The 27,976-nt window shown below is 42.3% G+C and overlaps 2 long non-coding RNA genes and 1 pseudogene across 4 annotated transcripts in view; 1 reads left to right on the top strand and 2 right to left on the bottom strand.

Moving 5' to 3' along the window:
• The window catches only part of LOC139036335 (uncharacterized), a 146,793-nt gene that overhangs the window by 86,662 nt on the left and 32,155 nt on the right, over positions 1-27,976 (top strand). For 2 of the 3 annotated variants that reach the window (XR_011489067.1, XR_011489069.1), the window contains exon 3: positions 13,857-14,042. The exons of the other annotated variant lie outside the window; for it this stretch is intronic. This is a non-coding gene — a long non-coding RNA (uncharacterized lncRNA). The remainder of the gene's footprint in view (positions 1-13,856; positions 14,043-27,976) is intronic. 3 annotated transcript variants of the gene reach the window in all.
• Positions 28-27,183, bottom strand: LOC139036336 (uncharacterized). The gene is made up of 4 exons (XR_011489070.1): positions 27,040-27,183; positions 23,104-23,471; positions 22,284-22,370; positions 28-570 (listed from the first exon to the last, which is right to left on the bottom strand). It is a non-coding gene; the product is annotated as an uncharacterized lncRNA (long non-coding RNA).
• LOC139036364 (uncharacterized) lies at positions 5,477-11,932 on the bottom strand (annotated as a pseudogene).

Raw genomic sequence — 27,976 nt, 5'->3', positions numbered from 1 at the left:
GGTCACCTTTAATGAGGCGAGAAGGGGCAGCAGTCAGATTAGTGAGCTGCTGCACTAACCCAAGAAAAGAGTAAGTATATATAGGCATATATGTGGAAATCTACTGTCTTAAGGGGGCCTGTTCTTCTCCAAGGTGGTTCGGATTAGCTATCTCTTAAACGGCTGGGGCAAGGAATTCTGGAGATCGGCCAGAGGCTGGGACTGGCTAGGAGCTGGGCGTAATCAACCTTAATGTCCATTTTTTTCTTCAGGTGAGAGAGTTCTTTGTTTTGCATAGAATGGTGGGGAGGACCTGGAGGGGAGTTTTAACTCCAGGCTATTTTGAGCCATGTAACTTTCCTTCATTCCAGACCCTAAGGAATATATATAAAAAGAGAAAGAGAGGTGGATGTTGTTAATGTTCAGGGCTTCTTCATGCTGATAAATGAGGGTCAGGGGTGTGTGGTCTGGGAGGAAGGAAGTCTAAGGCCTGTAGTGTTAATTTTCTCTTTTAGCCATCAGTGTCTTGAGCCGAAGAACAGTCTTGACTTGGTCTCGGGAAAGGGCTCGGATTCAGTCTTGGAGGAATCCCTGGAAAAAAATTAAACAAATAGGGCCCAAAGGTGAGTAGGTGATAAAATGAATGGTCCAAGAAGGGGTAAAAGTTATAAAAGGTTCTCTGTAGCCACAGGGTGGAGATGTAATCTTCAACGTGTTCAAACGTGGATCCTTGATGACTCGAGACCCAGATATCTGCCAGAAGTTGTTCCAGGAATAATTGCAGCCATGAAACTGACAGGCTCTTGTTTCGCCAGTTGGGGCTGGTGGAACTTTAGAGTTCTAGGGCCTGTGTGAGAAACTTGGTAAGTATTAGTCTGGCAAACATTTTCATCATTGGGCTGCATAGCCTTTTTTAGACGAGTGATGTGTACCCAAGTGGTGATTTCTTTTAATTTTGCAGCTGTAGGGGTCAGCAGAGTTACCGTGTAGGGACCTTGCCATTTTGGGGTTAGATCTGAGTGGGGCTGAATTGTCATATAGACTTTGTCTCCTATTTAAAGGGATGGGTATGGAAGATTGGAATGTGGTCGAGGGAGTAAGTCATGCATATGTTGCCAAAGGGCAGCTTGTATCTGGGCAAGTAAAGGACAAGGAAGGTGGGGTGACAGTTTGGGACCGTCCCGGGAGAGGGGACGACCTAAAGGTATCTCCCATACATGGCCTTTTTGGTAAGGCCCGGACCTTTAAGAGGGCTAAACAGAGGAGTTTAGTCCAGTCTTGATGACGTTCAGTTGTTAATTTGGTCAGAGTTGGCTCTCTCAACCTTACGGGAAGACCGCGGATGATGAGGAAAGGAATGTGAAACCTCCAAGGAACTGAAAGGGCTCTTGCAGTATTTTGTGTCATTTGGGATGAGAACTCGGGCCTGTTGTCAGACTGCAGAGAGAAAGGCATTCCAAATCTGGGGAGGATTTCCGTAAGAATAAGTCGAGCCCCAGTAGGGGCTCGTGTGTTAGTAGCTGGGAAAGCTTCCATCCATCCAGAAAATGTATCTATGAAGACTAGGAGAAATTTAACCCTTTTTACAGGTGGCATGTGGGTGAAATCTACCTGCCAGTCTTGTGAGGGAAGATGTCTGCACATCTGGTGGGTGGGGAAAGGAGGGGGGCGAATGTTAGAATTGGGATTTGTCTGCTGACAAATGGTACAAGTTTGGGTCAGATTATTTAAATAAGTCACATCGGCCTTAGTCAGCTCAATAAAGTTCTGAAGGAAAGCCTTAAGTACTTTTGCAGAGGGGTGGAAAAGGGAATGTAAATGTGAAAGTAATGTGCAGATGTTAGGCTCATCAATTTGGGCTACAGTAAAGACAGGACTAACAGAGGCAGCCGGCCACTTTGCTTCGTGATCTGCTATATTGTTGTAAAAGGAGATAGGACCACGTTGCGGATGTCCCTGGCAATGTATTACAGTGGCTTGTTTGGGGGCTGAGCTGCGTGGAAGAGTTCAGAAATAAAAGAAGCATTGAGAATAGGTGTGCCCTTCTGAGTCAGGAATCCCCTCTCCCTCCAGATTATAATGTTAGAATGTAATATGATATAGACACACTTGGAGTCAGTGTAAATGTTTATCTTTTGGCCTTTGGCTAGGGTCAAAGCTTGTGTAAGAGCTATCAGTTCAGCCTGTTGTGAGGATGTGTGAGCTGGGAGTGTGGCTGACTTAATGAGGTGAGTGGGGATAGCTTTGTCGGGCTGTCCCTGGACTCTAGCGTATCCAGCCCCAAATGGGGCTTGTTTCTGGGCAGTGGCATCTATGAACCAGGATGGGACTTTGGGGTCAGTAAGGGACTGATCGGTTATATGTTCAAAGGGATTAAGTGTCGTATCTAAGTCTGAACACAGTCATGAGATAGGTGTCCTGCTTCTGGATCTGGTGTAGGGAGTAATCTAGCAGGATTAAGAGGTTTACAAGGCATAAAAGAAAGGGATGAGTTGAGGAGGTGTGCATGGAGGATCTGTAGTCAAGCAAGGGGCAGAGAAAGGAAAGCCCGATGAGAGAGTAAATCTTTGAAGGAACGAGGTGAGCATACATTTAGAGGAGCATTTTGGGTTAGTTTTGAGGCTTCAGGTATTAAGAGGGTAGTCGCAGCTAAGGCCTGGAGACAAGGTGGCTATCTGAGCGTGATGAGATCGAGTTGTTTAGATAACCAAGCTAGAGGCCCCTTTTGGGGCACAGGATCCCTAAGGCATGTCCTTGTCAAGAATGTACAAAAAGGAAAAAAGGCTTGGCATAATCAGGTAAGTAAAGAGAAGGGGCCTGTAGTAAATGTTTGATAAGAGTCTGTATTGGGGTGTGGAGAGAGGTGGAGGCCAACAAGGGTTCGTCTAAGTTTCCTCGAGTAGCTTGCTAAAGAGGTTTTGCGTGGAGGGCAAAATTTGGGACCCATATTCGGAAGAAGTTTAATAGACCTAATAGAGAAAGAAGTTCCCTCTTGGTTTGGGGCCTGGGGGTCTGTGTCAAGGCTCGAAGTCTCTGAGCTGGAATTATTTTGGATGTGGGAGTGAGAAGCAATCCCATGTAATTGACCACGGTGGAAGAAATTTGTGCTTTGGAGAGCGAGACTCTGTAGCCTACGTTGCCAAGGGCATTTAATACTGTCGCAGTGTGGACTAGGCAGTTATGGCAAGAGGAATTACATAACAATAAATCATCTGTATATTGGAGGTAGTAGAGTCTAGGTCTAAAGTTGGTAGGTCCCTTTGAAGGGCTTGACTGAAAAAATGAGGGCTATCTGTAAACCCTTGTGGTAAAATGGTCCAAGTTAATTGTTGAGATTGATACGTGTCTGGGTCTGTCCAGGTGAAGGGCAAATAGAGGCTATCAAGAGTGGTGTAGAGGTATAGTAAAGAAAGCATCTTTGAGGTCCAATACCGTGAAGTAGAGTGTATCAGGGGAGATATGCGAGAAAAGGGCAAAGGGGTTAGTGACCACAGGGTGTATTATGGCCTCTTTGACCCTGTGAAGATCTTGGACTAGACGCCAGGAGTGGGGTCCCTTTTTGACTGCCGGTATAGGAGTATTATGAGGAAAACAGGCCACAAAAGGCTGGCTTTGAGCAGTCGGGAGAGTATTGGTTTAAGTCCTTGTCGGGATTCTGTGGTCAGGGTATACTGAGTTTGGGTTATTACCTGAGAGGGATTTTTGGGTTTTTTTTTTTTTTTTTGGTATGAAAATTAGATTTTTAAATAAAACCTGGTTACTCTTCTCCAAGAAATAATATTTCAAGTACACAGTTGTCTTTGGTATCTGTGGGGCATTGGTTCTAGCACTCTTGCAGGCTATATGCAGGACAGAAAAAGAGACACAGATGTATAGAACAGACTTTTGGACTCTATGGGAGAAGGCAAGGGTGGGATGATCTGAGAGAATAGCACTGAAACATGTATATTATCAACTGAGAGGGATTTTTAAGACAAACCTATACAGGGGAGTGCTGTCAGGCTACCGATGGGGCTTCAGTGTCCCAGACCTGAGGATCTATTGGGGGAAGGTCAGGGGGCAGGTTTTAGGAGTGAGGACTGGCCAACGGGTGCCATTTGGATGCAAAGAATTGATATGGGATCTAAGAATGGGAGGTTTATTGAAGTTTGTAGCTTAGTCAGAAGATCATGTCCCATCAATGCCATTGCACATTGAGGAACCACTATAAAAGAATGTTTTAGTGTTGCCTTACCAAAGGAACAAAGGAGAGGAGGGGTTATTTGGGATAAAAAGGGACACCTGAGACCCCTTCAATGGCCATTTCTGAAGGCTGGAGAGGGCCTTTAAAGGAGGTTAAAAGTGAAAAGGCCGCTCCAGTGTCTATTAGGAACGAGACTCTGTGTCCAGCCACCGTGCCAATTACCTGAAACTCTGGGTCCATCTGTATGGGGCGGACTTGGGGTCTGGAGCTTGGGCTCCATCACTGGAATAATTCAGGCACAATTGGATCATCTCTCATCTCATCTGAGGAACCATGGTCTGGGGTGCCAGGGCCCCTCTCAGTCTGGTTCCTGGCCCATTGTTGTTGGGTCTAGGGTGGACCCTGAGATTTGGTGGATAGTGTCTGAGGACAATCCATTTTCCAGTGGCCCCATTGTTTGCAGGTGGGGCAGGGTTTGGTGGGTGGCCGGGGGTTTGGGCAGAACTTAGCCCAGTGTCCCGTTTGGTTGCATCTGAAGCAGGGGCCTGGAGGTTAGGTCCCATACAGGTGGGCCGAGGTCGATGGGCCAAAGGGGTTGAATTTTTTTCTTGGATAGCTGCAGCGAATAAAGCACATTTGGCCTTTCTTTCCTTTTCTTTTTCTTTTTTTGCTTCTTCCTCCCTATTGTTGAAAACTTTAAAGGCTATTTCTAGGAGATCTCGCTGAGGGGTTTCAGGGCCCTTCTCTAACTGATGTAGTTTTCGGTGAGTATCGGGGGCTGACTGGCTTATGAACTGGACATGTAGGTACAGAAATCTGGTGGGGGTGGAAATATCTAGATTAGTGTATTTCTGGACTGCCTTAGTAAGCCGTGAAAGAAATAGGGCAGGATTTTCATCTTTTTCTTGAGTCACTTTCCTAATCTTATCGTAGTTAACATGAATGTGAGCGCTTTTTAGCATTCCTTCTAATAAACAGGTAATCATATGATGCAGGTACCAGCTGCCGGCCTTGCCTGCTTGATATGTCCACTGTGGCTCAGTTAAAGGGACTGCATCATCAGTGACTGGATTAGTCCTATCTTGGTTATGGAGCTGATCAGTATGAGTCTGGCTGCCTGCCATATCTGTTCCTTTTCATCAGGAGTTAAAGTGTTAGGATGTAAAAAAGATCATTCCAGGTTAAATGATATGCTTGTGTAAGGCGGAGGAATTCTTTTCTGTATCTAGTAGGATTTTCTGAAAAAGATCCCAATTTTTCTTCAATTTGGCTCATATCAGAAATTGAGAAAGGCACATGAACCCTCCAGTCCCGCTACCTCTCTGGAGGAAACATGTGTTTGCTTTGGGTCCTGGTCGATGGAGGTGGGGTGGAGATCTCTTTTGGGGTTTCAGAGTCATTGCTTCCTATTTTGGAGGAAGAAGGGCTAGAGGATGGGGTCTCGTCTCTGGAAGTTTCCTCTCCAGGGCAGTAGGGAGGAGGCTTATCCGCCAGGCTAAAATGGGGGGTTGAGGGTTTAGGGGCCTTTTAGGGGATTTAGATTTGGATTCTTTTGTAATGGAGGGGGAGAGAGAGGAGAGGAGGATTGGATGGGTAGAACAGTCCTTGCAGAGAGGAGGACGGCTTCTAAGGCCCCAGAAGGCGTGAATGTAGGGGACCTCCGACCGTTTGCCATTCCGTTTGAGGAAGTTAGTGAGGTCTGATAAAACATTGAAACTGAAAGTCCCGAACTCAGGCCAGCGGTTTTGGTTATCCAGCTTGTAACGAGGCCAAATTTGAGTGCAAAGTGACTCGAGTTTATGAACCTTGAGATCAGTCAAGAGTAAAGGTTTGAGGCTTTGTTTTATGCACGCCAAGGGAGAGCCCCGCGGGATGGATTGGCTTGACCCCATAGCAAATGGCTAGCGACTGTCCGGTTGAGAGAAAAGATCATCACCTAATCTTTCGACTGGGCAAAGAGAGAGAGAGAGACTCTGAAGGAGGGAGGGTTGTCCCCCAAGTACCTCCCCAGAGGGCCTTTTAGCCGGAGGGTTCCCTAGGAACCCGGAAAGGACGATAGTCTATGGCGCCCTAGAGTACTGTCCGAGCTTACCTGGGCTGCTGGGTCAGGTGAGAATTCATGGTGGATGGAGGGAGTCGAATGGCAAAAGGCCTCTCTCCTGGAGTTGGTCGGTCTCGCAGGAAAGAAAGTGTAGAGAAAAGAGAGAGAGAGAGACCAGTATTCCTCAGGGTACATGGAAGACTAATAAAGCCCTTACACAGAACTTGTACCGCTCACGAAGGCACAGGGCATCCTCTCGAGGAGGTCTTGAAAGCCCGCGCGGAAAAGTGAGCTTGGCAGGTTTCCATGCTCCAAAGAGCTGGCGGTGGAGAATGAGAAGGAACCGCCAACCTTCCAGGTTTCGGCACCAAAAATGTAAGGAAAGGGAGTTAGAGAAAGCGAGGTTCGGAAAAAGAACGAGGCCAGCACTTTACAGGAACAGATCACCTTTGATGAGGTGAGAAGGGGCGGCAGTCAGGTTAGTGAGCTGCTGCCCTAACCCAAGAAAAGAGTAAGTATATATAAGCATATATGTGGAAATCTACTGTCTTAAGGGGGCCTGTTCTTCTCCAAGGTGGTTCGGATTAGTTACCTCTTTAAATGGCTGGGGCAAGGAATTCTAGAGATCAGCCAGAGGCTGGGACTGGCTGGGAGCTGGGTGTAATCAACCTTAATGTCCATTTTTTATTTCCGGTGAGAGAGCTCTTTCTTTTGCATAGAATGGTGGGGAGGACCTGGAGGGGAGTTTTAACTCCAGGCTATTTTGAGCTGTGTAACTTTCCTTCTCTTGTAGTAGGCGCTTACTGCTCTAACACAGGACCACAAATTTAGTGACTTGAAACAGTATGGAGGTGAGTGTATGGAATGGGCCTCACAGGGCTAAAATCAAAGTGTCATCGGGGCTGTGTTCCTTTTAGAAACTCTAGGAAAGAACTCTTCTTTGGCCTTTTCCTGACTCTAGAGGCTGCCTGCATTCCTTCGGTGGTTTGCATCCTCAAAGCCAATCAGGTCTTTCTCATGCTCATCACTCTGACTCAGTTTCCCTCATCATATCTCCTTCTCTGACTCTTAAATTCTTGCATCCATCTTTCACTTGTAAGCATATTTGTGGTTTCATAGGACCCACCTGGATAATACAGAATTATCTCCCCAGCTCAAGATCCTTAATTTAATCACATTTTTAAAATCTCTTTTGCCACGTGAGACAATATATTCACTGACCCCAGGATAAAGACATGAATATATTTTAAGGAGTTATTCTTCTGCTTCTTGTTGTTCAGTTGCTAAGTCATGTCTGACTCTTCGTGACCCCATGGACTGCAGCACGCCAGGCCTCCACGTGCCCCACCATCTCCCAGAGTTCACTCAAGTTCATGTCCATTGTATCAGTGATGCCACCCAACCATCTTATCCTCATTCTTCTGCTTATCACACATCTAATGGGCTCTTAAAAAATAAGATTCCTTATCCCTTTTTTATTGAAAGGGTAGCTACTTCTAATTCAGATTCTCTCTCTCTCTCTAAGTCTTGACCCAGGTGCTTAGCATATCTTCTCTGCCTTGAGTCCAGTAGAACAACACCTGATGTAATACTTTTATGGAAGAGTATATTACATTATTCCAGTATTCTTTTCTGGAAAATTCCATGGACAGAGAAGAAACCTCACGAGCCATAGTCCATGGGGTTGCAAAGAGTCAGGCATGGCTGAGCACACACACAGTGTTACATTATAGATCAGAATGAATTCCCTATGTGTGAATATATGTAGGTAGTTCTCACATAACAAATTCATTCTGGTCTATAATGTAATATACTCTTTAAACCCTTGGGTTGGGAAGATCCCCTAGAGAGGGAACTGGCCACTCACTCCAGTATTCTTGCTTGGAAAATCCCATAGACAAAGGAGCCTGGTGGGCTACAATCCATGGTGTTGCAAAAAGTCAGACACAACTTAGCAACTAAAGAGCAAAAAACAAATACGTGTAACATATATTTTAGGTTACTAAAAATGAGCTTGACTCTGCAAAATGTCACTTTATATTGTGGCACTTCTCCTACTTGTTTTATACAACTACATGATTTTAGTAATGGTTTATGAATGCTATTCTGTGTGCTATAATATTTTCCAGCTTTTTCTCCTATGTGTTTGTACCTCTTTTTCTTTTTCCCAAGGAAAGTAGAGGAAATTTTTATAGTATTCTCTTTGGAATAGAAGATAGGGACTTTAATCATTGAGAAGATGTAAACTACCATTATCCCATTGATGTGAATATTTGATCAGAATAGTTTATAAGATACAGTAAGTCATCAATGAACATCATGGAGCCTGCCAGTCCCTGTGTGTTCATAGGAACAAACTGTTACTCCTGTCCTTGAGGAAACCTACTTTATAAGAAAGAGCATATACAGAAGAGAGAATTAGCAATCTATGGGGTCAGGACTCATACCAGAAAATTAAATAATGGTGATCCAAATTTTGTTAGTAGATGACATTCAGACTTTAAACATGCAAGCAAAGATATTTCTTGAGGAGCTGGAGGTAAATGTCACTTGCTTAAATTCATAATTGGAACAAAGAAGGTTGGCAATTACAACACATGTCAAAATAAAATTTCCAGTTTGAAAAAATTTTAATTGCTTACATATTTCTTCTTAATGTCATATTAAATTGGTGTTAGTAATGAATAGAACATTAAAACTGGTATTTCAGAGATTGGAAAAGAAGTGAAAGCAATTAAAATACTTTTTTTGATTTGGGGGATTTTTGTTTATGAGATACCATTGAGTATTTATACCCTAAAAGAATGTGGAGGACATAGGTCAGTGGGGAAAGAAAAAGAAAAAACTTCTATCTTTTGTTGAAGAGAGATGACAGGCAGATCCATAACAATTATAGTACAAAAATAATGTAAGTGATTACATTTCAGAGAAACATAGTTACCTATAGTTGTATGGAGCTAATTACATTCATATTTAGTTATTGGGTAAGAGGGAAGAGTAAGAGACTAATAGTGTTTCTTAAGTGATTGGAAGAAATTTGTTTTAAGAAAAATTCTCCTGTAAACATGTATTGTTATCATGAATCCTTTTGATAGAGTTGACTCAAGTAGCTTTAGCATAGTCCTTCAGTAGAAGACATGATTATATTTGTGACAAGGAGGCCTTGTGATTATCTCTTATTTTTGTCTACCCAACCCAAGGTGGGTTGTATGTAGCTATGGGGAAAAAAAATCTTACCATTTGATCAATGTACAATTGCTATTTCTTCATCTCAAAGGATAAAAATTGCTTTGTGTGTATGTGACTGAGGTTGAGTTGGGGTCCCATTATATAAGATTATAATGACTGGAGCTAGGATGAGGATGTTTGAGAACCACTGCCTTGGGTCATGAGACCTGCATCCACTTGCTGCTTTTAGCCAAGTCATGTTTTACTCCACTTGAAAGTTTTCTTGGTGATTTTAGGTGGACAATAAAATTCAGTCATGGTGATTCCAATCTTGTTGGGAGATGGTGAATTAGCTCTTAAAATTGTATCTATATGTCACCAAAATAACTAAACCTATTGCCTGAATTTGTTATTTTGGATACATAAAGTCTTTGTAGTCAAATCCATGTTGAAAATTAACCTACAATAAGGGCTGAAAAGAACTTTAAGGAAAACTTAAGGCAACCTTTTCATCTTGGAAATGATAACTTTTGTGATGAACTGAAGAGACCATAGAATAGTTTCCTGAGGCAGTACAAAACTCCTACTTGCAAGAAAGTGGTTTTGACCTAAGATTTCCAAATTAGCTGTTTTATTTATTCGATTATTATTCATGGTCCCCTATGTTTTGACTGGGTCTGCCTCCAGGATGGCAGAACTGGAGAGGCTAAAATTGACAACTGATTTACAGAGGCCAGTCTGTAAACTTAATGAATGGCAGGAGCTTGGGACTGTTAGTACCTATGCCAGTCAAGGTGAACTTTATCTTTGCTGTAGCTGAATCCTGTGAACTCTGGCCATACCACATTGTCCTTCGTAATACGTCCAAGCTTAAACATCAAATTTTCCTTGGAAATAATCACTCAGTCATGTCTGACTCTTTGCAAACCCATGGACTGTGTCCCTTCGGGCTCCTCTGTCCATGGAATTCTCCAGGCATGAATACTGAAGTGGGTAGTCATTCCCTTATCCAGGGAATCTGCTTGACCTAGGGATCAAACCTGGGTGTTCTGCATTGCAAGCAGATTCTTTACCGTCTGAGCCACAGTGGAAGCCCTCTAACAGTCACAGATTCTTAATTCTTAATGCTTTTATGTGTATGGTGTCAAAATTTAGTGCATAATACAAATCCACCAATACATGAACCATTGTTGTTGTTGTTGTTGTTTTTTAAAGAAAGAGTCTTTTTTATGAAAAAGCAGTGTTATCCAGTAAAGTCATACACTGGTTTCTTTTTAATAAAATGACAAAGCAGATTTCTTAAATAATTTACAAAGGGCAGAAATCACTATTGAATAGTGTGTGCCTTCTATGCTCACAGTGCCCTGTGCTGAGAATGAGAATAGGTCCCTGTGGACCCAGGATCTTGGGGCCTGGAAACCTCTCCCGTCCCTCCTTCCGGGGTTCTTGTGTGGGAAGTAGGGCTAAATCTGGGTTCTCAAGAGCCCCTGCACTGGTGATAATATGGTCTAACTCTTTGTAGACCCCACTCCTGGATACATAGCTCAAGCTCTCAAATATTACCTACCATCTGCACTTCACGTTACAGACAATGCAACTGTAAAGCTCATACGTTGAGTTCCTAAGCCCCAAACGGAAGTCGAATGAATGGTTCCCCCCACCCCTCCGAGATCTCCCTGAGTCGCTTGCAGGCTGTGGCAGGTGGCCCCTGGCGGGCCGGGAGGTGGCTGAAACAGGAGAGCAGAGGCCCCCAAGCAGCCCCCACCTGGGGCCTTGTGAGTCACGTCCTTGTTTGCGGCAGCTCAGAGGCACCACCAGCTCCTGGGTCCTCCAGGAACTCCCGGGAGGTGTGGCTGCTGAAGGGTGCTGTCCTCCGTCTCGGACGAGAGAAACAGCCATGTCGCCACTGTCCTCCGCTACGATGGCCTCATCTAGCTCTTGGGACACTTTCTGGAGATGCCAGATTCCTGCCCCCACGGACTCCAGGTCACTGTCAGACTCTGCTGAGGAGTAGGGGCTCCGGAAGGCAGCCTCCCTCCTGGACCATTGCCAAGGGGGCCCATCTGGGCAGACAAGCGGTGGTACTCTTTCTCCCAGGGCTCCAGGGTTGAGTGGGCAGGGGCGGCCACAGATAGCCGGCTGCTCCTCTAGCTCAGGCTGAGAGCTGGGGGGCTACTGCCCTTCTGGGTCCCTCTCTTCCTCCTCCTGGCTTTCACCTGGGTTTCCACCAGCCACCTGGTGCCACTTTGGCAGGACTCCTGGATCCTCTGCGACATGGCACCCAAGGTGCCCTTAGCTGAGCGAGCTGCAGCCTGGAGGCCCTGCTGCCCTGGCTCTGGGGTTTCCAGGCGTTTCCTGGAGGGCCTGACCCCGAGGTTGAGGCTGACTGCTCTCAGGGGCAGCCGCCTCTAGAACTGTCTGCACAGGGAGCCCAGGGCCCCGCTGGAGGTGTCTGGGTGGCCGGCTACAGGCTGCAGGGCCTCGCTCTCCTCCAACCGCTCCTGGTTCTGGAGAGACCTCCGACGCAGGGAAGCCCCCACGGCAGGCCACCGAGAAGCCATCAGACTGGCCAAGAGTCTGTTCTGTTCCCACAGACCCCAACAACTCCCAAGGCTGACCAGACCACGAGCACAGCCTGATCCATTGTTAAGAGAAAATTGACATGTTAGAAAGTAAAAGTGAATGCTAAATTAGCAATTAGGTAAATTTAAAACATTACTGTTTTAAGTGTCACAAGGCATTAGTGCAAGAGTTTTGTATAAGTGTTATGTTTCTGCTTTTTAAAAGGGATCTGGGGTAATTGATTTGCTTCAGTAACCAGTGGTTTTCTGGGTACTCGTCTTCAACCATCTCCTGCTCTGCTTCGCTCTGCATTCTTTCTGCTCTTCGGACGAGCTTGTGGGTATACTACTTTCTTATGTGTTTCTGTGTTAGCAGTACTTAGACTGGAATCGGGGTTTTGCAAGATACTTAGTTTCTATTTTTTAATTTTTTTTGTAAAATGAGGATAATATTTGCCTTGAAGATTTATTTTAACAATGTACATAAATGTATGTAAAGTTCCTCCTGCTCAATATATGCTCAGGAAACTAACTAAAACTATGTTCATCCAGGGAAATGTCTGTGGTTTCTCTTTGTCTTGCTTTAGGGTGGATGTTCAAGAAATATTGCCAAATAAGAAACTACTCAGATGCAAACACAAGAGCACATGCTGAAACTGGCTTATAGATGCAAGCCAGCTGGCTGCTCTAGACAGTCTTAGGAAGAAAGCCTCCTTCATCTAATTCATAAATGGAATAGCCAAGCTTAACTGGCTTTTTATGTGTGTTTTGCTTTCTTTTTTAATTTTTGTGAGCTCTTCATTGCTACATAACTGTGATAACATTAACCAGAGGGTACAAGAATAAAATAAGTGGGTGGATGTTCACAACGCGGTGTTTACAACCATCTCTGTGAAAGAGTCTAGAGATGGTTCCATGTAGGAAACCTTCTGTATGGATGATGTGACCTCAGGCTAGCACAGCTGATAAGTGAGAAAGGGAAACCCTCTACCCAACTTGGCAGATGCATGTATGTGCATGTCTGTGTATGACATTGAAAATATTCTGTATTATGACTGTCTCCAAATATACAACAATATATCACTGGTGCCACCTGGGAAGCCCAAGAGGTGAAAGTGGTAGTCGCTCAGTCATGACCAACTCTTTGCCGTCCCGTAGACTGGCTCCTCTGTCCATGGAATTCTCCAGGCAAGAATACTGGATTGTGTAGTCATTCTCTTCTCCAGGGGATCTTTCCCCAGGGATGGAACCTGGGTCTCCTGCATTACAGGCAATTTCTTTACCATCTGAGCCACCAGGGAAGCCTATATAAATATATATATAATTTATATATGTAAATATATATATAATTTATATGTATATATAAAATTGGCATTTATTTCTGTACTTTCATACTCTCCCTTCATCAGAGGGCTGGAAACCTGAGAATCTTATTTTCCAGATTCCTTTGCTTTTGTTATTGTGGCTGTAATCTACATTATTAAAACAAAACACAAGAAAGTAATGTCAATGAAATGAACTCATCCAAGATTCTGAAGGCAGAATCAAGGCTTAGTGAGCCCTTATATGAAAAACATAAGAATTTCTGTGCAATATAAATAATAATTTCCATAATTTATTGATTTTACAAGTTTGGAATTGTGAAGGGAATCTTTCTACACACCCCGATGACTTAAAGCAAGAAATACCTTTTTGCTCAGCATTTGCTGCAAAGGTTGAATGCTTTATTAGACAGAAAGGTGAATGACTTTTCCTTTTGCTTGCTCTTTTTATGTGACATTGTTTGAGAGACTGAGCACAGTATTTTTAAACAGATGATAAGATGTCACCTTTGAGTGGCAGAAATTTAGAAGCAACGGTGGAGGGTTTCATTATGATTTCCTTATAGCATGAAACCTGAAAGTTACTCCTCCTTGCCTTTCAGATGAAATCACACTGAGGGGCAACATTAAGACAGTGATTGGAAGGAAAGGCGCTCACAGGAAGGTAGGACCGTAATTTTCATCTAAGGAAACAGCCCTAGACTTGCAAGAAGGGAACTGAATGTATTACTGAGCAATGTGATGGTTCTCCCATATGGATAGCTCGTCTCCAAGAAGCATTCAGTCAGGTGAGCTATCAACAAGATCTGGCCTTTGATAAACACATCCATTTTAATAGCAGTTCCTGAGATGAAAGGTTCAGATTCTTTCAACTTCATGGCACTCAGCTTCTGCAGCCTGAAAATGTGAAATGATAACTTCCTAGTGTGCTGCCTTGAAAACCATCAAATTATGCTAGAATCATCCTTTTAGACATAAAATGAGATGTAGGATGTTACTAATTAACCCATCTCCATTGTTCTTCCTAAAATGATTTAAGGCAACTGGCTATATGATGTGATGGGAAAATACTCCTTCTTGGCCTGATGTAAATTGACAGATTACCCAAGATAATCTTTATGGTGTCTTGCATAACACATGTGAACGTTTTGGGAGTCCATCATTTAAAACTTGATTGCAAGGGATCATAATAAAATGAAATCTGAATAATCAACCTCCCAGTGTGGAGTTTAAGGTAGGCCTGAATTCATCCTAAAATCTACCCTCTATTTGGACCATCATGACTCTGAAGCTTACATGTATCCACAGAATTGGTGTAAACCCAACTCCATGGAAAATTAGAAGACAAGGATTCATTCTCTGTTCTTGTTACTATTCTTGGTGAATTTGGCAAATGGTTGTCACCTTTCAGTGGCTCAAATTTTGTAACCAAAGGAGGATGTTATCCAATCTCTATATCACATGAATTCTAAAACTGTTTGGTGATCTGGAGGGAGGGTGGTTAAAAGGATAGTACATTTTTTCTCTAGTGAAATGACCCTTAACTTGCAGGAAGGTGATTGTATTAACAGGATTACTGAATAACATGCAGTTTCTTCGTTGACCATATAGGTTTCCACCTGAAACAAAAGGTGTCAGTTTTCTCCTACTGAGAAATTTTTTTAGCCAATATTTTACAAGAAACTTCTGCTTTTACAAGAAATGTTTTTTTAAAAGAATTTAAATAGCAGGAGGAGAAGGGGACGACAGAGGATGAGATGGTTGGATGGCATCACCAACTCAATGGACATGAGTTTGAGCACGCTCTGGGAGTTGATGGTGGATGTGGGGGCTGGTGTGCTGTGGTCCATGTGGTCACAAAGAGTTGGACATGACTGAGCGATTGAACTGAACTGAAACAGCATAAGTCACAAGAGCCAAGAGATGGAAGCAAAGCAGGTACCCATGGGCAGATAAATGACCAAAGGAAATGTGGTGGCTACTACAGACAGTGGACTATTTTTCAGACTTAGAAAGGAATGAAATTCTGATGCATACTACAACATAGATGCATGTTGAGGCTATTATGCTATGCGAAATAAGCCAGTCACAAAAGGACAAATATTGTATGTTCCACTTTGGTAAGGTACCTAGAATAGTTCAATTCACAGAGATGAAAAGTAGGATAGTGATTGCTGGGGGCTGGGGAAGTAGGGGATGGAGAGTTAGTGTTTAATAGGGGGCAGAGCTAAAGTTTGGGAAGATTAAAACGTTCTAGAGATAGATAGATATAATGGTTACATAACAACATGGTGCATTCACTTTAAAGCCACAGAAGTATTACTTAAAAATGGTTAAAATGGCAACATTTATGTTATATATATATTTTATCACAGTTTAAAAAATACATTTAAAAAGGGAAAAAGTAAAAATCTCTAGGCCTCCTTGGTGGCTTAGTAGTAAAGAATCCACCTGCCAATGCAGGAGACACAGGTTCAATCCCCGGTCTAGGATGATTCCACGTGCCACAGGGCATCTAAGTCCATGCATCACAACTATATAGGCTGTGTTCTGGAGCCTGGGAGCCACAATTACTGAACCCACATGCTGCAACTACTGAAGCCTCGCACCCTAGAGCCCAGGCTCTGCACCAAGAGAAAAGCCCATGCAGCCACGAAGACCCAGCACAGGCAAAACCATTATTTTTTAAAAAAGACTCTAGCTGCATCTTCATTTTCATCCCTTTTCCTAATTTAAGAAGGAGATATATTCCACTTCTCTAAAATTCTGTGCCCCTACTGCTTTAAGGCCAAATAAAATGTCACCAAAAGTGCTTTTTTTTTTTTTTGCTTCTTTTAAGATGTTTCTCTTGGTAGACCATCAACTCAGACGTATTTGTGTGGCTCCGAATTCATAAAATAAAGTTGCATCTAGCATTTGTTTTACAATTACAAATATGGAAGGAAAAATAAGAAAAATGCTGTTATCATTTTAGGAAGTTTCTTTTTTGGATATAGTGTACATGATGTTAAAGATGTGATATTATCATGTCTTTTTTATTACGGAATGAATTTTAAAATGTACTACTGGGCATCAAGTTAAAGATATTTATGAAATATTTTCTTTTGCTAAGGTGAACCCCACCAATCAATGATATATTTCTTGTTCCCTTATGAATATTTGAATCTTACTGTTCTTTTATTTTTCTGAAGTAGGCTAATAGAAGGCTTTTTAAAGTAGGCTAGTAGGCTAATGTAGCCTACTTACTTAAAGTAGGTTAATAATGCCTTCAAAAGTTGTTTATTTTTCTGTTTACTTTCTAAGATAATAACTATCGTGAATATCTTTATGTGTCAAAGATTATGCCAGAAATACTCTAGTGAGAATGATTTTTCCATTTTTTTAAAGTAGAGTCACAGTAATTTATCCAGTGTTCCAAAATTCAAATTACCATTCAAAAACTTTCATGAGATTTATTTTAGAAGAGTTGTCTTTCCCCACAGAATGGTGGTAAAAGGTGAGAAAATATGACTCCAAGAGCCTAGACATATTTTGACAGAATATAAAGCATCTAGAATTTTCCTTCTTAATTAGTTCACTTTTATTATGAGTCTCTTGTTAAGTTTTGACAGAAAAATTTCATAAATGATTAATTCTTTCACAGATAAACTAATTTAAAATAAAACAATCATTACAGAGAATAATCAATAACTTGTAGCATTGTGTTGAATTTAAAGGTGAAAGCAGTTATAATGCAAGCACAACCACACTTGGAAGTTTCAGGAAAGCTATTAGCACAAAAGTGGAATAAGCCATAAACAGGGCAAAGGCAAGGATGGGTGAGACAGAACTTTTATTGCTTTTCTAAAATTTATTTTAAAATTTCTATTTACTTGTCATTTTACATTTTTATTGGACTATAGTTGTTTACAATGTTGCATTAGTTTCTGGTGTATAGCCATTGTTGTTGTTCAGTCACCCAGTTGTGTCTGACTCTTTGTGACCCCATGGACTTTTGAGCCATTACTCAGCCATTAAAACAGAGAAGGCAACGGCACCCCACTCCAGTCCTCTTGCCTGGGAAATCCCATGGATGGAGGAGCCTGGTGGGCTGCAGTCCATGGGGTCGCTAGGAGTCAGACATGACTGAGCGACTTCACTTTCACTTTTCACTTTCATGCATTGGAGAAGGAAATGGCAACCCACTCCAGTGTTCTTGCCTGGAAAACCCCAGGGATGGGGGAGCCTGCTGGGCTGCCATTTATGGGTTCACACAGAGTCAGACACGACTGAAGCAACTTAGCAGCAGCAGCAGCAGCAACTATTAAAAACAAACAAACAAAAAAACTGGAATAATGCTCTTTGCAGCAACACCTAGACACTGTCATACTGAGTGAAGTAAGTCAAACACAGAAAGATAAATATTATATAATATTTATATGTGGAATCTTAAAGGTACAAATGAACTTATCTATAAAATTAAAATAGAGTTACAGATGTAGAAAATAAACTTATGGTTATCAGGAGGTAAGGGGGGATAAATTGGAAGAATGGGATTGACATTTATACACCACTGTACACAAAATAAAAAACTAATATGGACTTACTGTACAGCTCAGGGAACTCAACTCAATAATCCATAATGGCCTATATGAGAAAAGAATCTAATAAAAGAGTGGTTATGTGTATACGTAGAACTTTTATTGTTAAATGCATCCTGGGCAGTGCTGACTGTGTCTTTGAAAAGATTCCTTAATTATTTTTCCCTCCCAAATCTATTGCAGAAAGGAGTTTCAAGTACTCCCAGGAGGTGGTTGGTTCAGTAAGAGTGAAATTTCATGGTGAAAAGTCTATGTAACTGGAGTCCACTGAGAGTCAGGTGTTTCCTGGTCAGTGGTTTGACCCTATTTTGGGTCAGCCTGAGTGAAAGTCAAGTGCTTCTTCATGTGGAGAAAGTGAGCTCTTCTGTGGCCCCTCCTATGAAAGGCAGAGACAGTGGCAGGGATGGGGCAGCGCCTCAGTCCTTTATGGGCTCACAGAGTCTCATCCTCATTTCTACTGGGTCCTCTGCCTGGCCTCACAGTCCTGACTTTATATCACGACACTACTTCACCTATCTTAGTAAATTCTCTTTATATTGTGTTTTCCCATTATTGAGAAGCACCCATAAGACCAACAAATCTACTACTGATCACTTCTCATGGTGCATTTTGAATTTATTCACTTAATTATGAAGTGACTACTGTGTACTAGGTGGGCTTCCCTGGTGGCTCAGATGGTAAAGAATCTGCTTGCAGCGCAGGAGACCCAGGTTTGATCCCTCAGTCGGAAAGATCCCCTGGAGGAGGGCATGGCAAGCAACTCCAGTATTCTTGCCTGGAGAATCCCCATGGACAGAGGAGGCTGGCGGCTACAGTCCATGGGGTCACAAAGAGTCAGACATGACTGAGTGACTAAGCATGCACACAGTGTCCTGGGTACTGTACTATACAGTGGTGAACAAGCAGATGTGGAGATTGTTTTAATATATGTGTATGTACAGGGGGGTGCAAGTGGCTGACAAATGAACCAACACTTTCTTTAAAAGAAGATAATTTCAGGTGATGATAAATTCTATGAAGAAAATAAATCAGGGCATTGTAATGGAGAACTGAATGTTTCCTTTAGATTGGAAGGTCGGAAAGTTCTCAATATTATGCTTAAAAATGCCCTCTCTCCTGAGGGTGAGGATGCACACAAAGAGAGCCCACCTTGCCCCACTGGATGGGGTGAGGTCAGAGTGAAACGCTGTACCTCAGAGTGGGACTCGAACCCACAGTCTCTTAATTATAACTATTCCCTTGGTGTCCATCGACAGATGAAAGGGTAAAGAAGGATGTGGTATGTATATACAATGGAATGTTACTCAGTCATCAAAAGGAACACATTGGAGTCAGTGCTAATGATGCAGATGACCCTAGAGCCTGTTATACCAGAGTGAAGTAAGTCAGAAAGAGGAAAACAAATAATCGTATACTAACGTGTATACATGGAATCGAGAAAGGTGGTAGTGATGAAGCTATTTGCAGAGCAGCAATGGAGAGGCAGACATAGAGAACAGTCTTATGGACACAGGGTGATAGATGGAAGGAGAGGGTGGGACGAATGGAGAGAGTAGCATGGAAACATACACTACCATATGTAAAAATAGACAGCCAGTGGGAATTTGCTATATGACTCAGGGAACTCAAGTCAGGGCTCTGTGACAATCTCGAGGGATGCAAAAGGGTTGGGGGGAGGTTCAAGGGGAAGGGACATATGAATAACCTATGGCTGACTCATGTTGGTGTATGGCAGAAACCAACCCAATATTGTAAAGCAATTATCCTTCACTTAAAAATGAAGAAATCTTAAAGAAAAGGAAGTGGGGAGGGGGAAGACCACCTTCTCCCTCATTCTTTCAGTAGATATCAGGCTGACCTCACTAACTCTTCTTTTGCACTGGGCAGGGGAGTATATGATCCTATGAAGTCAAACTAGGACTGTCTCTGTGCTTATTCAAATCAGTAGGAGGGTGGTAACACAGACTAAAGTATGTTAAGTACTCTCAGGTTTCAGTATAATGAGGGTCTCTTACTTTGGAAAGTCACCTTTCCCTTATATTCTTGTCCTTGGTTCTAAGGATCAATTTCTTGCTAGACTTCATCAGCAGGATGCAGGCCTCATTGTTTTTTTACTTAATAACCTGGCATGTGTCTCATGCTTTTATTGATGACTTTGTAGTTAAATAAGTCTACTTCCTTCCTTCACATAGCTTTCTGAGCTTACAGTGGTCTCCCAAAGTTCCCTAAATTTCCTTCTCTATCTACAATCCCCTAGTGGGACTTCTAAAACTACCTGTGTAACTATCCTTCTCTATTTCTATCAAAAGGAGTAAAGATGAAAGAAACCTGGTCTAGTTAATGTACCCATTTCAGAAATAAAGATCCAGAGGGCAGAGTTACCTAGGCTGCTCAAACACGTTTGACTCAGAAGGGATAAGGTCAAGATTCCAGTCTCTGCCTAGTTATTCTTTGAACAAAAGCACTAATTCTAGGCCCAGAGTATCCAAGTCTTGGAAGCCTTGGATAAAGTGATCTATCTGGCTATGCAAGTGAGGCTACTACCAAACTAAGTATCAGGGCTAAAAGATGTACTCATAAAGACACTGTGAATGGTTTGAAGACATCAAACCAATGGGCAACATCAAATCAAGATTCTCACAACCATACCATGTCATAATTGTAAAACGGGCCTCTGTGGTGGCTCCGATGGCAAAGGATCTGCCTGCAGTGCAGGACTCAGGTTTGATCCCCGGGTTGGGAAGATCTAGAGAAGGGAATGTCTACCCACTCCAGTACTCTTGCCTGGGAAATCCCATGGACAGAGGAGCCTGGCCAGCTACAGTCCACGGGGTCTCAAAAGAGTTGGACACGACTGAGTGACAAACACTTCACTCTCATTTGTGGAAAAATATCTGAAAGGTTGTAAAGTGGGGCTAATGCAGGATTTGAGATCCAATCCAGGCTTATTCCAATGGCTGACGTACAATGCAGCTAATTAGACAGCCTGAAGAAAAACGTTTTTAGATAGTTGGGTTTAAAAAATCTGCCAAAGTTCACCTAGCCCCTCCCTTCTTTTCTAGGAAGGAATGTGCCTAAATTTTCCCAGAAAGATGGGCGTTCCCTTCAGAGAAATAGATTGCTCAACCTTGCTTGGTGGCAGCCAATTCCAAAGAGTCACAACAATTAGGACAGGATTTTTCTTTCATATTTTACCAAAAGGATTGCATAGAAATCCAAGGCTCTGCACAATGGTCTGTGCTTCACTGTGGTAGAAAAAGATCCAGAAATTGCTGTCGTGTGACAGTTCCCTTAAGACTCTGACAAGACACCTGGGGTGTACCTTGACAGGTGACTCTGGAGCATGGCTTGGGAAAGCATGGGGAGGTGCTTCTCCTCATTAGTCTTCCAGCTTGTATCTAGTTTAAGGGACTACAATTAAAATCGTCCATACAAAACCAGGAAATAGACTATCTACTTTAAAAGGGAGCTAACGGCTTCCTTGGTGGCGCTAGTGGTAAAGAACCCACCTGCCAATGCAGGAGACTCAAGAGACTTGGGATTGATCCCTGGGTCAGGAAGATCCCCTGGAGCAGGGCATGTCAACCCTCTCCAGTATTCTTGCCTGGAGAATCCCATGGACAGAGGAGACTGGTGGCCTACAGTCCATAGTGGTGCAAAGAGTTGGACATGCCTGAAGCAACTTAGCACTGTATCTACTGTAAGGGGACAAAATGACAATTAAAGGGTTAGAAAATAAGATTTATGAAGGAAAATTGAAGAAGAAGGGGAATGATGATGATAAGTCTGAAGGGATCAGATCCAACATTGGTGCTTGATCCTGTTTTCTCCTTATCCCTGGGCAAGACCTCAGTGTCCCTTTGAAAATTCTCTGAAGTGCTTTCAGGAATCGGTTCAAGCTCCACCCAGTTCCTATTCCTATTCTGAACTTCCTTCTTCTGGTATTCCTCCTTCCTTCCTCCCCAATTTCTTCATACCAGGTTTGTTTCTGCCTACCCAAGCTTTTAGTTAATTATTTTATTAAGCTGTGCATTTTCTGGGTCCCCACCCTTTTTCTTGACAAGTATTTACCAATCCCATCTAGTGATTAATCAAAGGAAGACTTCCTGGTTTCTGGCACACAGCTTTGCCTACTAAATGTTTTTTTGAATTGAATATTCATAGTATCTTTGCCAGGGCTATATTATATTAGTCTGGACCTTTGTGAATGAGTGACAGAAAATGGGAGAAAATAGTAGGTGTCTATATTCACACCAGTTCCCAGCAGCTTGGTTTCCCATTCCCATATAGGTTGGCGAAGACCTATAGAAGAACATTAATTTTCTCAGACTGGTGAATTAGTTGGAACAGGCAAACTACTATTATACAGAACTTTAACGTTTCAAAGTTTAAAATTTGGATTAGAAATCCAAAATAAAGTTTATCTGTCACATGTATTAAAGCCTTTACCTGGTTGGCTGGGTCTACTGGGCAGGTTTCCTCCAAGCCGCAATGTAGGCACTAGATCTTTTCCTTTCTTTTTAGACTTCTCTTTCACTAGGTGCAAGGGGGGAAAAGAGAGAGTAGTGTGTATGTGAGCCCTGAAAGTCATATACATTTCTATTCATACACTATTACCATTCATATACTGTTCATTCCAGTCATATTCTATTGACCAACACCCAGTCACAGGGCTCTATTCAACTGCAAAGCCAGCTGTGACATGTTGCCCAGAAGTGTGCTTGGGGAGAAAGAAAAATTCACTTGGTGAACAACTGACTAGTTGTTGGCATAGATGCAGTGAATGAGTCTTTGTTTCTGTTAATCACAAATGGCTTTAACTAAAAGCTAAGAAAAAATATTGCAGTCTCAAAGGGTACATACAAAGTCCTCAAAGATCCCTTCAGGTGGGAAACCATTACAGTTTGACACATCAAGTTATAAAAATGAAATATGCTATATTAAGGTCTAACGAAGGTTAAAATATACATGGTTGATATACCAGAATTGTGACTCTGCCAATATAGTACATTTTTCTCATGGCAAAATAATGATCAGTGTTTTAGTGGACATTGAAGACAGTTTGATCATGTTTTGTCATTTTTGCAGGATGTTTGACACTTTCCCATTTCTCCATTTTTCATATTTTCAAAGGAAAAAAATCTCCTGTATTTATTTGCTAACTTGTGCGATCATGAAAGAATAAATAAACAAATGAGAGAGAGAGAGAAAGAAGGAAGGGAGAATTTTCCCTATATTCCAAGTAGCATATAAACACCCCTACACTTACCTTTTTGTCCTTTGTTTTATTTATTTATTTGTGGCTGCACTGGGGCTTCATTGCTGTGCACGGGCTCTTCCCTAGTTGCAGCGCATGGGCTTCTCATCGCGGTGGGGACTTCTCATCGCGGTGGGGGCTTCTCTTGTTGCAGAGCATGGGCTGTAGGGCTCTTGGGCTTCAGTAGTTCTGGTACACGGATTCAGTTGCCCCAAGGCATGTGGAATCTTCCTGGACAGGGGATCAAACCCATGTCCCCTTCACTGGCAGGCAGATTCTTAACCACTGGACCATGAGGGAAGTCTTCCATACTTATGACCATTTTCTGCACTGTTTTGTTGAACAGTGGATCCCATTAAACTTTAAGATCTTCCTCTGAACTGTGAAAAACAGGCAGAATTTTATTTCAGGGTTTGTTTTGGCACCAGGTTTAATGATCTTTCTTTTCTTCTAGTTATATCAGATTATCCCTACATCTATCAGCATTCACTCCTAATACAGGAATATATCAGCCTCTGGGCAGAGTACATAGGAAAAGTAAAGTGTAAGCAGTTTCACAAATACCATAACCTGGAGGAGGTTTGGGAAGCAAACAGAGCCTGGAGAGAATAAGTGGAAACACAGCTACAAATAGAGCTTAAACCAGATAAAAGATCAAAGAGGCCAACTTTTTCCTAAAACATAGAACTTTATGAAACCCTCATCGTGGGAGCTCTATGGCCCATTCCAATGGTATCTTTAAGTGTAAAGATAGAAGAGACCGGAAGGGCTTCCAAAGAGAACAAGTGGCCTGCACTAACCATTGGGCAGATTTGGTTTTGAAAATTCTGTCTATATTCAAGAATCCAGAGCTTAATGTCTTTCCATATAGTCATTCTCTCCTTCCATCCTTTTATAGAACATACCTGCAATATGAGAGAGGCTGTGCTAGACATGACCCAGTCTATACAGCCTATGGAGGAGTAATAAATTAATATTGTCCAACAGCTCAAGAACTTGGAGGTTACTTTCATTGTTGCAGAAGTTGACTAGCTTGTGCATCTAGTAATAATGCACAAAGAGGCAGCACCAACACCTGTGAACAAGGTGGAAACCATCCTTGGAAGTGCTGGGTCTTCTCGCCTCCAAGTGCTCAGGCAAGTGTGTGGGCTGAGTCCCACCCCTGGCTTACCTTCTGTCTTTGCAATCTTGTTTACTGGGTCAACATTCACTGAATTACAAATGTATAAGACAGTCCAGGCTGGAGGAGGGCACAGCAACCCACTCCAGTATTCTTGCCTGGAGAATGCCATGGATAGAGGAGCCTAGCAGGTTATAGTCCATGGGGTCCAGAAGAAATGAATGGTGCATGAGACACCACCCAGTGTTTTAGGACTTTACAGTAACTATAATATAAGATGCACAGGGCCATCTGGAAGATACAGTTACAGGCTACAGGGGTGCATATCTCTCCTAGTGAGACTAGAGAAGCTTCAAAGAGGAATCTCTAGAACCTATTTCATTGCATGTTTTAACTGGGTGCCCCAAGTCTCAAATGTACATGTACTTTAGCATCTGAACTTTTAACTTACATGTGACAGATTGAGTTTACAATCTGTCCTGAAATTTACACAGTGTAGGCTAGATTCTTTGCCTTCAGTAGTAACCAGATATACAGAACCCCTTTGGTGCTCAGAACCTATGTAGCTTAAGAAGACCTCCTCAGGAATCTTAGGAATCACTACTCCAAATTCCCCTGCCTCTTACAGTAAGTGGAACAACTCCAGTAATTCCAAGTGGCCAAATATTTAAGGCCTGCCTGATTCTGCTGTGTATGTGCTAAGTAGCTTCAGTCGTGTCTGACTCTTTGTGACCCCATGGACTATAGCCTTCCAGGCTCCTCTGTTCATGTGATTCTCCAGGCAAGAATATTACAGTGGGTTGCCATGCCCTCCTCTGGGGATCTTCCTGACCCAGGGATCAAACTTGCGTCTCCTGTATTGCAAGCGGATTCTTTTACCACTGAGCCACCAGGAAAGCCCACCTGATTCTACTTCTGCCTTGCAAACCTGCTCTGTAGAAGGAAAAGGAAAGGCAAACCCAAGGTCACAAAGGTTATCTCTTTCCACTTAGATATTTAGAGAGGAGTTTAGAATAAAATATACTCAGAAGACCCATTGTAAGATGGTCTCCATTAGACCAAATGATTTGTTTTTCTATTGTTTTCCATTCATCTGAAAAGTACATATTTCCTAACAAAAATATAAGTAAGTATGTTCAGTATATTGCATCTCTGTTTTGGACAGATGGTGAGAAAAATTGTCTTGGACCTAAGCATCACACTTATTCCTTTTTATTGTCAGCAAGTTAGGATTAGTCATCTCTCTCTGAAGGAACAAGGATGTGGTTATTTCCCACTGTCTCAACTTTAAGTGCCTAAAACTTTTTCCTGCAAGGAGCCAGGGTGCTGTCCAGGGAAATCCCAACACCTGCTGGCTGACTTCTGCTTCAGAAAAGCAAATGTGTTCTGTCCTTATTCATTACATTCATGCCTAGAATCCCTAGAGATTCTTTGGTTACTTTTAACATTTGCAAACTACATGTATCGTCACAGTTTCACTGTCAGTTGAACAGTCACTGATATGGAAAAAGCCTTTTGGATGTAATATCACGGTATAAAGACTTTTGTTTTCACTTTAAAATGGTTAAGAGAAAAATTAGAGACTAAAAATAATGGGAAATAGCCTATGCTGAGAACCTTGAAATACTTCTTATCAGTAAGGTCTAGGATTATGCTTAGAATTAATTCCTGTTCATTATGCTTAGAATTATGCTTAGTATTAATTCCTGTTCACATCCTCCTCACTCCTAGCCCTATTCTCCTTTTGGAAAGATTTTTAAGGAATAAGAACTGATCGAGTGAGGTGGATGAACCTAGCATTTGTTATACAGAGTAAAGTAAGTCAGAAAGATAAAAACAAATATCATATATTAAGGCAGACATATGGACTCTAGAATGGTACTGATGAACCTATTTGTAATGTAGCGATAAGGATTTCAACTCTGAATATTCACTGGAAGGACTGATACTGAAGCTGAAGCTTTGGCCACCTGATTAGAAGGGATGACTCACTGGAAAAGACTCTGATGCTGGGAAAGATTGAAAGCAAAAGAGAAAAGGGTGGCAGAGGATGAGATGGCTGGATAGCATCACCAACTCAATAGACATGAATTTGTGCAAACTTCAGGAGATAGTGAAGGACAGGGAAGCCTGGGGTGCTACAGTCTACAGGGTTGCAAAGAGTTGGACATGACTGAGCAACAATAGAGGAGCAGACATAGAACAGATTTGTGGACACAGGAAGGGAGGTGTGGGATGAATGGAGAGAGTAGCATTGAAACATATTCATTCTCAAGTGTAAAACAGATAGCAGGGAGCTCAAACCTGGTGCTCTGTGACAACCTAGAGGGGTAGGGTGGGGTGGGAGGTGGGAGGGAAGTTCAAGAAAGAGGGAACATACGTATACCTATGGCTGGTTCATGGTGATGTGTGGCAGAAAGCAACACGACACTGTAAAGTAATTATCCTTCAATTAAAAATAAATAAATTTTTAAAAAGAAAAAAAATTAAGAACTGAGTGCTTCAGTGTCTGTCACCATTTTATCTGCATTTTCACACACATTTTAGCAATTTCGTGAGTCATTTTTTCCTCGCTTCCCACAAATAGCCTGGGTTAAATGGCACTATGGGAATTTTTTTTTTTTTTTAGAGTAATAACTCTGATTTTGGAATCCAAAACGACATCGCTTACATTAATAACACACACGTAGACAGCAAACCATCCACCAACGCAGCTGCCTATGAATATTCTGTAAAGCCAATGACAGTGACTTGTGTTTTGGTGTGTTATCCTTGATCCTTTGCTGTTTGGGAAGCAGTGTGAAATCAGAGGGGATTGGGGGACTGACCTCATTACATCACAGGTGCTGATTCAGTGTCCTCTAACTCCCCTTCGGAAGGCACGGGGCAGGCCGAGAACTGTCATCACCCTGCCGTGGAAATGTGTGCAAGTGAAAATCCTTGCAGGCTTGTGTGATATTTTTACTGCTGACTCCTAGTGTCCCATTAATAGCATGTTAATGGAATCAAGAAAACACTTTGTCTCCCCGCCCCAGCCCGCAGCTAAACAATCAAACACTTTTAAAATCCTGCAGAACAGCTTTCATTTTAAGGTTCTGATCCAGGGACTTGCCCGGCTACATTAGCCAGTGTTCTGACTGCCCCCTAGTGGCTGTTAGGAATCACATTCTCTTTCAAGACGAGAATTTGTCTTTTTGTTTCTTTACCGTGTCTCACAGAAAAACCGGTGTGCTGGGAGTGGTCCTCGAAGAACGCTATGCGTTCCTCTTTGAGAAGAACAAAAAGAATAAGGATGGATTTTAATCTCTATTTTGTATTACCTTTGCTGCAGTCTGAAAGACTCAACCACTGAAGTGTTAAGTAAATTAATCCGTGTCTGTTCAGCCTCCGTCAGCGAAGGCGATAGTTTAAGAATACTCATTCTTTGAGGAACAAACTGCTTTTGTCTGCGCCGCTCAGTTTAAGGGAAAACCACCTCTGGAATGCTATCCAAGCTCTTCACACTCTACACGATTTCTGCTGCCCCTCTAATTATCAGCCAGGAGGCTGATTTGTAATCACCGGCTTTCAATAACTTAAATAGGTAGTTTTTCAGCCAAGTATTTTTATTCAAAATGGGACAAAAGCTAAAATTGCATGTTGAATTTTACCCAGAAGCTGTCGTCTTTTAGGATGTGCCAACTGATGCAGAGCAGTTGTTCATTTTCTTATGACATGTCGGAAGCACTTACGTTATGAATCTAACCAGCAATCTGCCTCAAAGTC

This window comes from Odocoileus virginianus, chromosome 8 (assembly GCF_023699985.2).
Source record: "Odocoileus virginianus isolate 20LAN1187 ecotype Illinois chromosome 8, Ovbor_1.2, whole genome shotgun sequence".
In the NCBI taxonomy this organism is placed as follows: domain Eukaryota; kingdom Metazoa; phylum Chordata; class Mammalia; order Artiodactyla; family Cervidae; genus Odocoileus; species Odocoileus virginianus.
This window is presented reverse-complemented; position numbering and strand designations above follow the sequence as displayed.